This window comes from Gossypium arboreum, chromosome 6, assembly GCF_025698485.1.
Source record: "Gossypium arboreum isolate Shixiya-1 chromosome 6, ASM2569848v2, whole genome shotgun sequence".
NCBI lineage: Eukaryota > Viridiplantae > Streptophyta > Magnoliopsida > Malvales > Malvaceae > Gossypium > Gossypium arboreum.
Window position 1 is genome coordinate 132,505,399 of NC_069075.1, and position 10,958 is coordinate 132,516,356.

Here is a 10,958-nt window from a genome sequence, read left to right on the forward strand (position 1 = left end):
TTTATTACATTTTATTTTAATTTTAATTTTTGTTTACTAACTTTTCTTTTGTTTACTCTAGGCAGGTTCTTGTAGTTTATGACTAGAAGAAACCCGTCAGAACCTCTACTTTTTTATAGTGAAATTGAAAGAATAGCTTGCAAAAATTGTAGAGAAATAAGGCAAAGTCTATAGTATATAGAGGAAGGGCAAGAGGACGATACTAATATTACCGAGGAGATGGCTGAAAATCAGAATAATTCGCTACCTCCTGTGGTTGCCGTAATTCTTGTAAATCATAATTCTACTCCTGGTACTATGTACGATTATGCTAAGCCCACTCTCATTGGGGGTGAATCGAGTATTGTTAGACCTGCCATTGCTGCAAATAATTTTGAACTGAAACCTAACACTATTCAAATGATTCAACAATTTGTTCAGATTGATAGTTTGTAGGATGAAGACCCAAATACTCATTTGGATTATTCCCCTTCTCGTTAATACTCATTTGTATTATTCCCCTTCTCGTTGAGAAATAAGGCTAAGTAGTGGTTAAACTCCTTGCCATGAGGGTCCATCACTACTTGGGATCAAATGACCGAGAAGTTTTTATTGAAATATTTCCCACCAGCTAAGACAGCTAAGTTGAGGAACGATATCTCTTCTTTCGTGCAAAAGGATTTAGAGACTTTATATGATGCATGGGAGAGGTATAAGGACTTATTGAGAAGGTGCCCTCACCATGGGTTACCTCTATGGTTACAGGTTCAGACTTTTCATAATGGTTTGAACCCCTCAACTAGGCAGATGATCGATGCAGCTGCCGGTGGTACCATAAATAATAAAACACCTGAGGAGGCTTATGAGTTCATAGAGGAGATGCCATTGAATAATTATTAGTGGCAAGTCATGAGGACAAAGCCTAATAAAGCAGCTGGTGTTTTCAACCTCGACATAGTCACCATGTTATCAAATCAAGTAGAGCTCTTAAATAAAAAGATTAATAGTTTATGTGTTTCTACGCAAGTACATCCAATTATACAGTGCGATGCAAATAGAGGAGGAATGAACGACATAGAATATCCATCCTACAATCCTAGCACAGAGAACGAACAGATCCACTATATGGGTAATAATTCTAGACCTTAAAATAATCCATATAGTAACACTTATAATGCAGGTTGGAGGAACCATCCCAATTTCTCGTGGGGTGGTCGAGGAAATCAACAACCGTAATCCCCTCCAGGTTTCCAACAACCACCTTACCAGTAGGAAAAGAAGCAGAACCTTAAGGAGATGTAACGTAATTCATCTCAGTGTCAGAAACTCGCTTCCAGAACACTGAAACCGCATTAAAAAATCAGCAAGCGTCGATTCAAGGGCTCGAAAATCAAATTGGTCAACTTGCCAAAATGATTTCAGAATGACTACAAGGTAGCTTACCGAGTAATACTGAAACTAACCCAAGGGAGCAACTTCATGTGATTACTGTTCGAGATGAAGAAGGGTTAGTTGAAGATGAACCAAAACTAAGAAAAGAAGATGTGGTAGGTAAAGGTAAGGTTGAGGTGAGCCACGATGAGCAAAAACTGGTCATTAAGGAATATAAACCTCATATGCCATATCCAAATGTGGCAAGGAAAGACCACACAAACGAATAATTCGGTAAATTCTTTAAACCGTTGAAAAAATTACATATTAACTTACCGTTTATTGAAGCTCTTTTGTAGATGCCAAATTCCGTTAAATTTTTAAAGGAGCTTTTAGCAAATAAGTAGAAGTTAGATGATTCGTCACACATGGAGCTAAATGCAGTGTGCTCAACCATTTTGCAGAAGAAACTACCCAAAAAATTGAAAGATCCAGGGAGTTTTACTATTCCTTGTTTAATTGGTAGTTTAAGTGTTAATAATGCTTTGGCTGATTTAGGGGCTAGTATTAATGTCATGCCCTACAAATGTTTAAGCAACTAGGTCTTGGGAAACCCAAACAAACTAGGATAAGTATTCAATTGGCAAATAGAACAATTAGATTTCCTAGGGGTATTGTTGAAGACGTACTCGTCAAAATTGATAAATTCATTTTCCCAGTTGATTTTGTTGTTCTAGACATGGATAAGGATAGTAACATACCATTGATTTTAGGATGGCCCTTTTTAGCAACTGCTAGAACTATTATAGATGTTGGTACAGGTGAGTTAATACTTCGTGTAGGTGATGACACGATTAAACTCCAAGCTCGTGATTCTGTTAGGATATACAATGATCGAGATGATATTACGAGCTCTGTTAATGTTAATAACCTTGTGGCTCAACATTCTTTGAAAGAAACACCTCAGAAAAAAGTGACAGAGTCTAGTCCAGTTTACATAACAAAAATAGAACAAATCATGAAGAAAGAAGATTACAAATAGATGAACTAGATGAATGGCGGACACACGTTAAGGAGAAACCTATAATACACGATGAACCAAAGCAACTCCTTCACGAGCTTAAGGATGAGACGAACCAATTTAAGATTGGCGATCAGGTATTGTTGGATAAAACGGACCATTGAATAGCCACTTTAGAGCATAATGCAAACGGAGCAACTCCTTTTACGGTACTGAATATTTTCCCATATGGTACAGTCGAGGTAAATCATTCTAAATTTGGAACTTTTAAGGTAAATATTACTCGGCTAAAACCTTATGTTGATAATAGAATTGACAGTGAGAATGAGGAGTCTCGACTCCGTGAACCACAGTAATCGTGCGAATACGAGGTAAGTCAAGCTTAGACTTTAAATAAGCGCTTCTCAGGAGGCAACCCGAGTGTTAACACTGCTAATTTTCTTAACATTATTTCACGATTTTTTTTAAAATTAATTAATTTTTAAAATCTAAAAAAAAGGTGTGTTTTTTACCCACATGGCTTAGCCACAAGGGTGTGTGGAGAACACGTCCTGGCCACACAGACGTGTGGGGTTTCACATGGGCGTGGGAGAAGCGAGGAAAACACACACGACCTGGCAATATAGCCATGTGACCCACACGGCTTGGACACACGGGCGTGTCCTAGGCTGTGTGAAACCTAAAGCTAATTTTTTTTCAAAGTCAAAGAGTTACACGGCCTGACCACATAGGCGTGTGGGATCTCACATGGGCGTGTGAGAAGCAAATGAAAACACACACGGCCTGGCGACATGGCTATGTGACCCACACGGCCTGGACACACGGGCATGTCCATGGCCATGTGAAAACTGGGTTAATCACCCTAATTTTATTTTATTTTATTTATTTTTAATTGTTATATTATTTATTTTTATTTTACTAATTAATTAATTAATTAATTAATTATTATTATACTTATACTTATATTTTTAATTTTAATTTTTTATATTTTAATTTTTATATACTATTATTATTATTTTTATTTTGCTATTTCTATTTTTTCTTCTTCTTTTTTTCTTTTGCATTTTTTTACTATAATCATTACAATTACCTTTTAAGTTTATTGATATCATTGAGTTTATTATTTTTATTTTTTATTTTATTATTATTATTTTTTATCTTTCTTTTTGATTTTGTTTTAGTTGTTTTATTTTTTTCTCTTCAACTTATTTTCATTATTATCTTTTGAAAGATTTATGGTTGTTTCTAATCGAGTTATAGCCCTTAATTTTCTTTATTATTTTTGTTTATTTTCTTGTTAGTTTGCTCGGAATCATGAGTTATATTTAGCTTTCTCTACAATTCCACTAGTCACTAATTTGAGGACTTCATCCAAAATTCAGGGCAGTTTCACTTCTCTCCCTCTCTTATGATATTCTACTTACTTGTCATTATATATATTCATACATTGAGGACAATGTATATCTTAAGTGTGGGGAGGTTATTTATATGATTATTAGAAAATCCCTAAATTATGACTTGTATTTAAGTAATTTTCTCATATTACTTTTAGAATGAATTTTTCTTCAATTTATGATTCTTACTGATATTTTCTAGATTAAATTCATAGGTAATTGTGATTGATTGTTTAAACTTTAAGACATTAGAGAATCAATCATGATAAGTCTATTTTCAGAATTAAAATTTTCTAGGTTGTTTCCCTAAATTGAGGTATTACCTTGAAGTTTGAAATTTGTAAGATTGACATCAAAAACCATAATTTTTGTGAGACTTTAATCCTTTAGAGCATACACTTTTCTTGCTTACTTTATTATTGGTTATGAGTGTGTCAATATTGATTTATTGTTCTAAAACTTGCTTCGATTATACATGTCAAGACCACACATTTGATTTGATATACTGAGATGATAAAGGCACCTAGGTTTTAACCCACTTATCCCATAAAAAGCTTACCTTCATAATTAACTATTAGTGAACTCCTTTGAGCCTAACAAACCGTTTCTTGATTCACCCATCAATATTAACCCACAACTCATTTTTTTTTATTTGTTGTTCCCTTTTTATTGACTCCATTTTTATCGAGATTTGATTTGGTTAGTTGCCTAACTATGTTCTGTTATTTCAGTTGTTTAATTTTATCTCATTATTCATTCAAAAAAAAAGTAAAAAAAAATACATATATGTTGATTATTATTATTTCTTTGTTCTGAGTTTAAGTAGTTAATTTCATATTCGGTGAAGAAGCTCGTGTTATTCTTTAATAATTTCGGTTGATGTAATTATTCAGCATTAGCTTATTTTTCTAGTTAGGTACTTGATCAATTCGATTTCGATTCTAACCTTCTTTTTCAACCTTTATCCACACCTTTAAATCAAGCCCCATTACAACCCTGCAAAGACCTTTTGATTTGTGTATCATCTCATTTTATAGTGGTGGAGATTTGATTTTCATGCAAGACTACGGTAATAACTTTGTTTGACTTTTGAGTGCTTAATTTTTAAACCTTAAACACTTTAGTGATTTGAGTGAATCTTTAGTAAGGATGTCAATTCCTATCAGTTTTGAATTAAAGGTAATTACTTAGATAAGGGGAAATACCTATGTTTTCATGCTTTAAAAAAATGTTTGACTTGGACTGCTTGAATCTTTAGTGGGTTTTTAGTTAAATTATCAATGTGTAATTATTTGTGAATTATGATAAATCATTATTGATGAGAATTATGAATTAAGAAAGTTTAATTTTAATTGTGAGTTGAGGATTTTGCTTAAGGACAAGCATATGTTTAAGTGTGGGGATATTTAATAAACCATAAATGTAACATATTTTAATTCCATGCTTGGCATATTTTTGGTTGATTTATGATGAGAATTAGTGAATTTAATGCTCCTAATCCCTTAAATTCATGTTTCTATACTTAGGAGAGCATTTGGGAGAAAAAGGAACGAAAAAGAGGGGCAAAATCAGAGTTTTCAGGATCCACATGGGCTGGGCACATGCCCATGTGATCCACACGGGCAGGCCACACGCCCATGTGCCAGCCCATGTCAATATCGCTTCCTGTTTCCCAAACACGTGAAAAAGCTAATTTTTAGGGTTTTTGAGGATTCTAAAGTCTATATAAACACACTAGAAGAAGACCTAAGGGGGACACGCAGAGTAGAAAGCAGAAACCACTCGAAGGAAGCCGTTGGAATCATCTCAAAAGCAGATCCACTTCAAGATTGAAGATTTCCATTCAAATTTCTCTCGAAGTTTATTTGGGTTTTTTATGTTTTATTGTTTTTCTAAAATTGAGATGTCTTCCTTTTACATTATCAACTAAACTCCCTAAATACCTAGGGAGGATGAAACCTACGATGGATCTTATTATTTAATTATCTGAATCACACAATAAATACTTGTTCTTGTTCTTAATTATGTGTTCTTAATCCTTGTTTTAATATTTTCAGGATATTATTCCAAGTTTGATGTGCTTATTCAGTGGAGCAAAAGTCCCTGTTTAAGAGTAGATCTAGCATAATTAAGCGGAGTTGCATACAATCCTAAAAATAGGGCGACATAAATCTACCGGATTAGAGTCAAATCTAATAGGGGAATCCATAGATTGAGTTAATGCTACAATAAGGGTTTTAATTAGAAAGAGATTTCAATTAATCAATCTAGAGTCATTTGTTCTTAGTCTCAAAAGAGATATTAACATAATTTAGGGATTACTACGAATCAAGACAAGTGAATAGATCGTTTGATTTAGAGTCAGAATAATAAGTGAAGTCTAGGTGGATTCTTTCCTGGGTATTGCCCTCCTTATAAGTTTTCTTCAAGTATTTTTCCCAATTCGTTCTCTGTCGCGTTCATTAGTTAATTAGTTTAGTTAATTTTAGAATAAAACAAATCCCTTTTATTTTAGGCTAAATAATAGAAATATAGTTAATACTAGTACTTTTAGTCCTTATGAATACGATATTCTGGACTCACCATAGCTATACTACCATTCGATAGGTGCGCTTGCCTTAGTCGTGACCGTAGTCTAGTTTAGTGAATCATAAAACGATCATCATATAGCCATTTATGATGTAACAATCTATTTTGTAGTAGTGCCAAAAACAGTGGTTTCGAGACCACAAGTCCAGTAAATGAGTTTGTAAATGTTATTATTTAATATTTACGAGTCAACTATAATATTATATTGGATTTTGGTTTATAATTTTTACTAATTGAACAAATAGTAAAGTACAAGTGGTATGTCCTTAAAGTTAATTGGTTTTGGAAAATGAGATTTCAGGACCTCGTTTCTGTAAATCGGGCCCGTAAATATTTTTATTAAATATTTATGGAGTTACTATATAGGTATATTGAAGTTTGGTTCAAAAATTTTAGTGATTTGATTGTTAATTAAGGAAAAAAGACTAAATCTTACAAGTTACAAAATTTAATCGCTATTAAATTTAATTAATTAAATTGACCATAATTTAGCATGATGGACGATTTATGAATGGTAATTAATTAAATTACATGTTATTTTAATTATATATGTTAAAATGTTAATAATAATAATAAAGTAAAACATAAGTATAATGTTGCCATCTTTCCCATTTGAAGTCTCCTTCATCGGAACTCCATGGTTTCAACTTCTTCAAGCTTCGGTCTTGCTGTATTTTATGCATATAAGTCTTTTGGCTATCGTTTTTTTTTTGTAAATTTTATGTTTTTGAGATCATTGTAATTAGTTCTAGCTAACCCGTATCTCCAATTTTAAAACTGTTAAAAAATTTTAAAATTTGTCATTGATGAATCTTAGATATTTTTATAGAAATTGATAGATTTGGAAGCTATGAAATGTTTTAGGACTATTTTGTTAAGTAATTTTAATTAGTTTTAAGTTTAAGGACTAAGTTGTTAAAATAGTAAAATTATATTAAATTATTGTGAAAATTTGTTAAATATGGGTTGTATAAGAATTATATGAAATTTGGCTAACATGAATTGGGATTAAATGTGGTTAATTTGAAACTTTTGGGTTTAGGGTCTAAATTGAATAAAAAGTAAAAGTTTAGGGTAAACGTGTAAAATAACGATATAGATGTTTTTGATTGCGGGAAAGGAAAGTCAGAGGAGAAATCATTGGTGTTGCATCCATAACTGTTTTTTATTAGGTAAGTTCGTAAATTGATTGAATTAATTAATTATTTGTTTTTTTTATGATTTAATAAATATCTATTTATGTTGTAATTGTGTTTAACTGCTTGAGATTGGCATATGATGAGTTGAACTAAGTTGTGATGATATTTAAGTTGAGTACTATGTTTGGAAAATGTGAAATTCATGATTGTGAGTTTGAAATGGTATAATGGAAACGAAGTTAAATGATTTGGATATGAAATGTGTCCCGTTTAAACCTTATGAATACTTAGGATACAAATGACATGTCATTAGGGGGTTATTTACAGTTTCGAGTGCTAGTCTTGGATGTCCTACCGATGGCTGAGGTCTGGATTTGTTGCGGATTCTTCACAGCTCATGTGAGTAGCATCGTGTAGCCTAACATCCCGACCCATAGCTCATTTGAGCATATACGGTTACATGTTACAATCACAACTTATGTGAGCATTTTCTGAGTATCCGATGTTATTTCATTTGGTTCAACGAGAGATAAAGGCTTAAATGAAAATGAATATATATGAAATGTTATATGGTCAATACTTGTGAATTGGAAAATTTTGATATAAATACTTGAAATGGAAAGCTATGTTATTGAACATATGATGGATGTAATATGTAATTGTTGTGTTATTATTACATGTTCCATTATTTGTTCGAATTATATGTTTCTTTGTGATACCTACTAACATTGTGAGGTTGTGTTGTATAGTAAAGAAATGTAAGTACAAGATTTAATGAATGATTATGTGTTAAATGGTAAAATGAAATGTTAGATGAAATGGTTATACGAAATGTTTTCATAAAATAGACATATGGTTATATGAAGTGTCTATATAAAATATTTATATGGATGTTGATAAATGTCAAAGGTAACATGTTTTAGCCTCATTCTTAATGCATTTTTGGATGATTATTTGATTTAAAATGGTCAATTTTATGTTTCTATATTTAGAAGAGCATTTGGGAGTAAAATGAGTGAAAAACAAGCGAAAATCAAAAAATTGGAGCAAGTTTCAAAAGCCACACGAGTTGGACACACGGGATTGCGCCCCAAACCTGTAGGAAAATGCATTTTTTTTAGGTTTTTTAGGCATTTTAAGACCTATATATGACAAAAATAAGAAGATGGGAGTGAGCCGTCATAGAATACTCAAGAAAACAACTTGAAAAACACCATTAAAGCCGATTCTGAAGCAGATTTCCATCAAGATTGAAGATCTATTTTTGATTTCTTTGAAGTATATTATAAGCCTATTTATTTCTTCTGGTTATATTGTCTTTGAGATGTTTTTATTTGTTATAATGAACTAATTTTCCAAATACATAGAAAGATGAACCCTAATATGGATTCTGTTATTTGACTTCTATTTTTACGCAATAAATACTTAGATCTTGTTCTCAATTATGTGTGCTTAATTCTTGGTTTAATATTTCTAGACTATTAATCCATGTTTGATGTGCTTGAACCAAAGGAGGAATAAACCATGTTTAATAGTAGATCTAACATAATTGAATGGAGTTACATGCAATCCTAGAAATAAGACGACATAAATATACCATATTAGAGTCAAATCTAATAGGGGAGTCCATAGATCGAGTTAATGCGACAATATGAGTTTTAATTAGAAAGAAATTTTAATTAATTAACTCAGAGTCGGTTGCTCTTAGTCTTGAAGAGAGATATTAGCATAATTTAGAGATTTCTACAGATAAAGATACTAAGTGAAGAAATTGTGTAATTTAGATTGATAATGAAAGATGAAATCTAGGTGGATTTTTTCTTAGGTATTGTCTCACTTCTTGGTTGTTAATAATTTATTTTCCTGATTTTTTATTTGTCGTGTTCTTTAGTTAATTAATTTAGTTAATTTTATTTTTAATCAATCACTCAAATTTATCGATTAAATAACAGAAAGACGGTAATTGCTAGTACTTTTAGTCCTCGTGGGAACAATATCTTTTCTCATCGTAGTTATACTATTAATTCATAGGTGCACTTGCCTTTGTCGAATTTTTAGTTGGTTTACAACTGCATTATATATGAACATGTGGAAAGAGACATTTGAAATGAATACTTAGAATGAAGATGTGAAATGTTAAATGAATATGTGATGGTTGGTTTATATACCAAATGTGTTTTTCATGTATATATTTGATAACCTGATAAAGTTATATGTTTTATATATGAACTCACTAACCTTGTGAGACTTGTGATGTGTATAGGTAATGAATGATCTCATGGCCATGATATTGAATTATCTTGTAAAATGTTTAAATTACATCCTTTTCGGTAAGTCAAAGTTAAAGTTTATTATGAGCTTACTAAGCTTTAAGCAAGCTTACCTCGTTTTGGTTTTTCTTCCTTGTAGATCGTCAGATACGAGTTGTTAATTGGATTACTTTTGGAGATCACACTATCTGGCAACTTATTCGGTAATTAATTGTTTATTTTGGTTTGGTTATAAGTAGAGGTGATCATGGGCCGAGTCGGGCCGAGTTCGGGTCGGGCTCAACTAAAAATTTAGGCCCATTCATTAGGCACGGGCCGGGCCGGGCCCAAAAAATGGGCTTAAAATTTTGCCCAAGCCCGACCCAAATAAAATACTAAAACCCGGGCCTGGCTTGACTACCAGTATTTATTTTATATTATTTTATATAATTTTAAATATATATAATACATCAAAATACTAAAATAAATCAAAATAAATATTTTCCAACAAATTGAAAATAAATTTTAAAAATATGTAGACTTAAATAACACTAAGATAGATGTAACCTAACAAGCAAATACCTCTAAAATAATAATAAAATTAACAAATGCCTTTAAAATAATAACAAAATTAATAATAAAATAAGTTTTATACAATATCTAAATAATAACAACAAAATATGAGCAACTAATAGTAATATGGTAGCAAAATAGGGAGAAAACAACAAGAAAATAACATTCAAAAACAAAAAAAAATAGTAGAATCTTTTTGTCATTTAGTGAATTCGGGCCGGGCCGGGTTGGGCCTGGGCCAAAAATACCTTACCCGAGGCCCGACCCATTTTTTAAACGGGCATCATTTTTTTTTCCAAGCCCATTTTTCGAGCCTATATTTTTGCCCAAATCCTCCCACATTTCGAGAGGGCCTTCGGGCCGGGCTGGGTAGCCTGACCCATGAGCAGGTCTAGTTATAAGTGGCATGTAATTAGGATGTGATTTATATGTGTTATAAGCATTATGGATATGTTTTGTGTTATTTGAAGTATGAGATGTGTATATTGATGTAAATCTCCATTAGAATTTAGGTTGATTGTGGTGTGTGATGGAAATGGTATGTTTTTTGTTTTAAATGCATTTTGAATGGTTGATTTGGAACGGTTGAATTGATACAAATGCTTAGGTAACTTGGTAAATCTGGGTTGATGATTTTGGTCAT

The 10,958-nt window shown here is 31.9% G+C and overlaps 1 non-coding gene across 1 annotated transcript; it reads right to left on the reverse strand.

The window, feature by feature from the left end:
• Positions 1-621: 621 nt before the first annotated feature.
• On the reverse strand, positions 622-728 carry LOC128294606 (small nucleolar RNA R71). Its single transcript, XR_008284914.1, has one exon. It is a non-coding gene; the product is annotated as a small nucleolar RNA R71 (small nucleolar RNA).
• Positions 729-10,958: the final 10,230 nt, after the last annotated feature.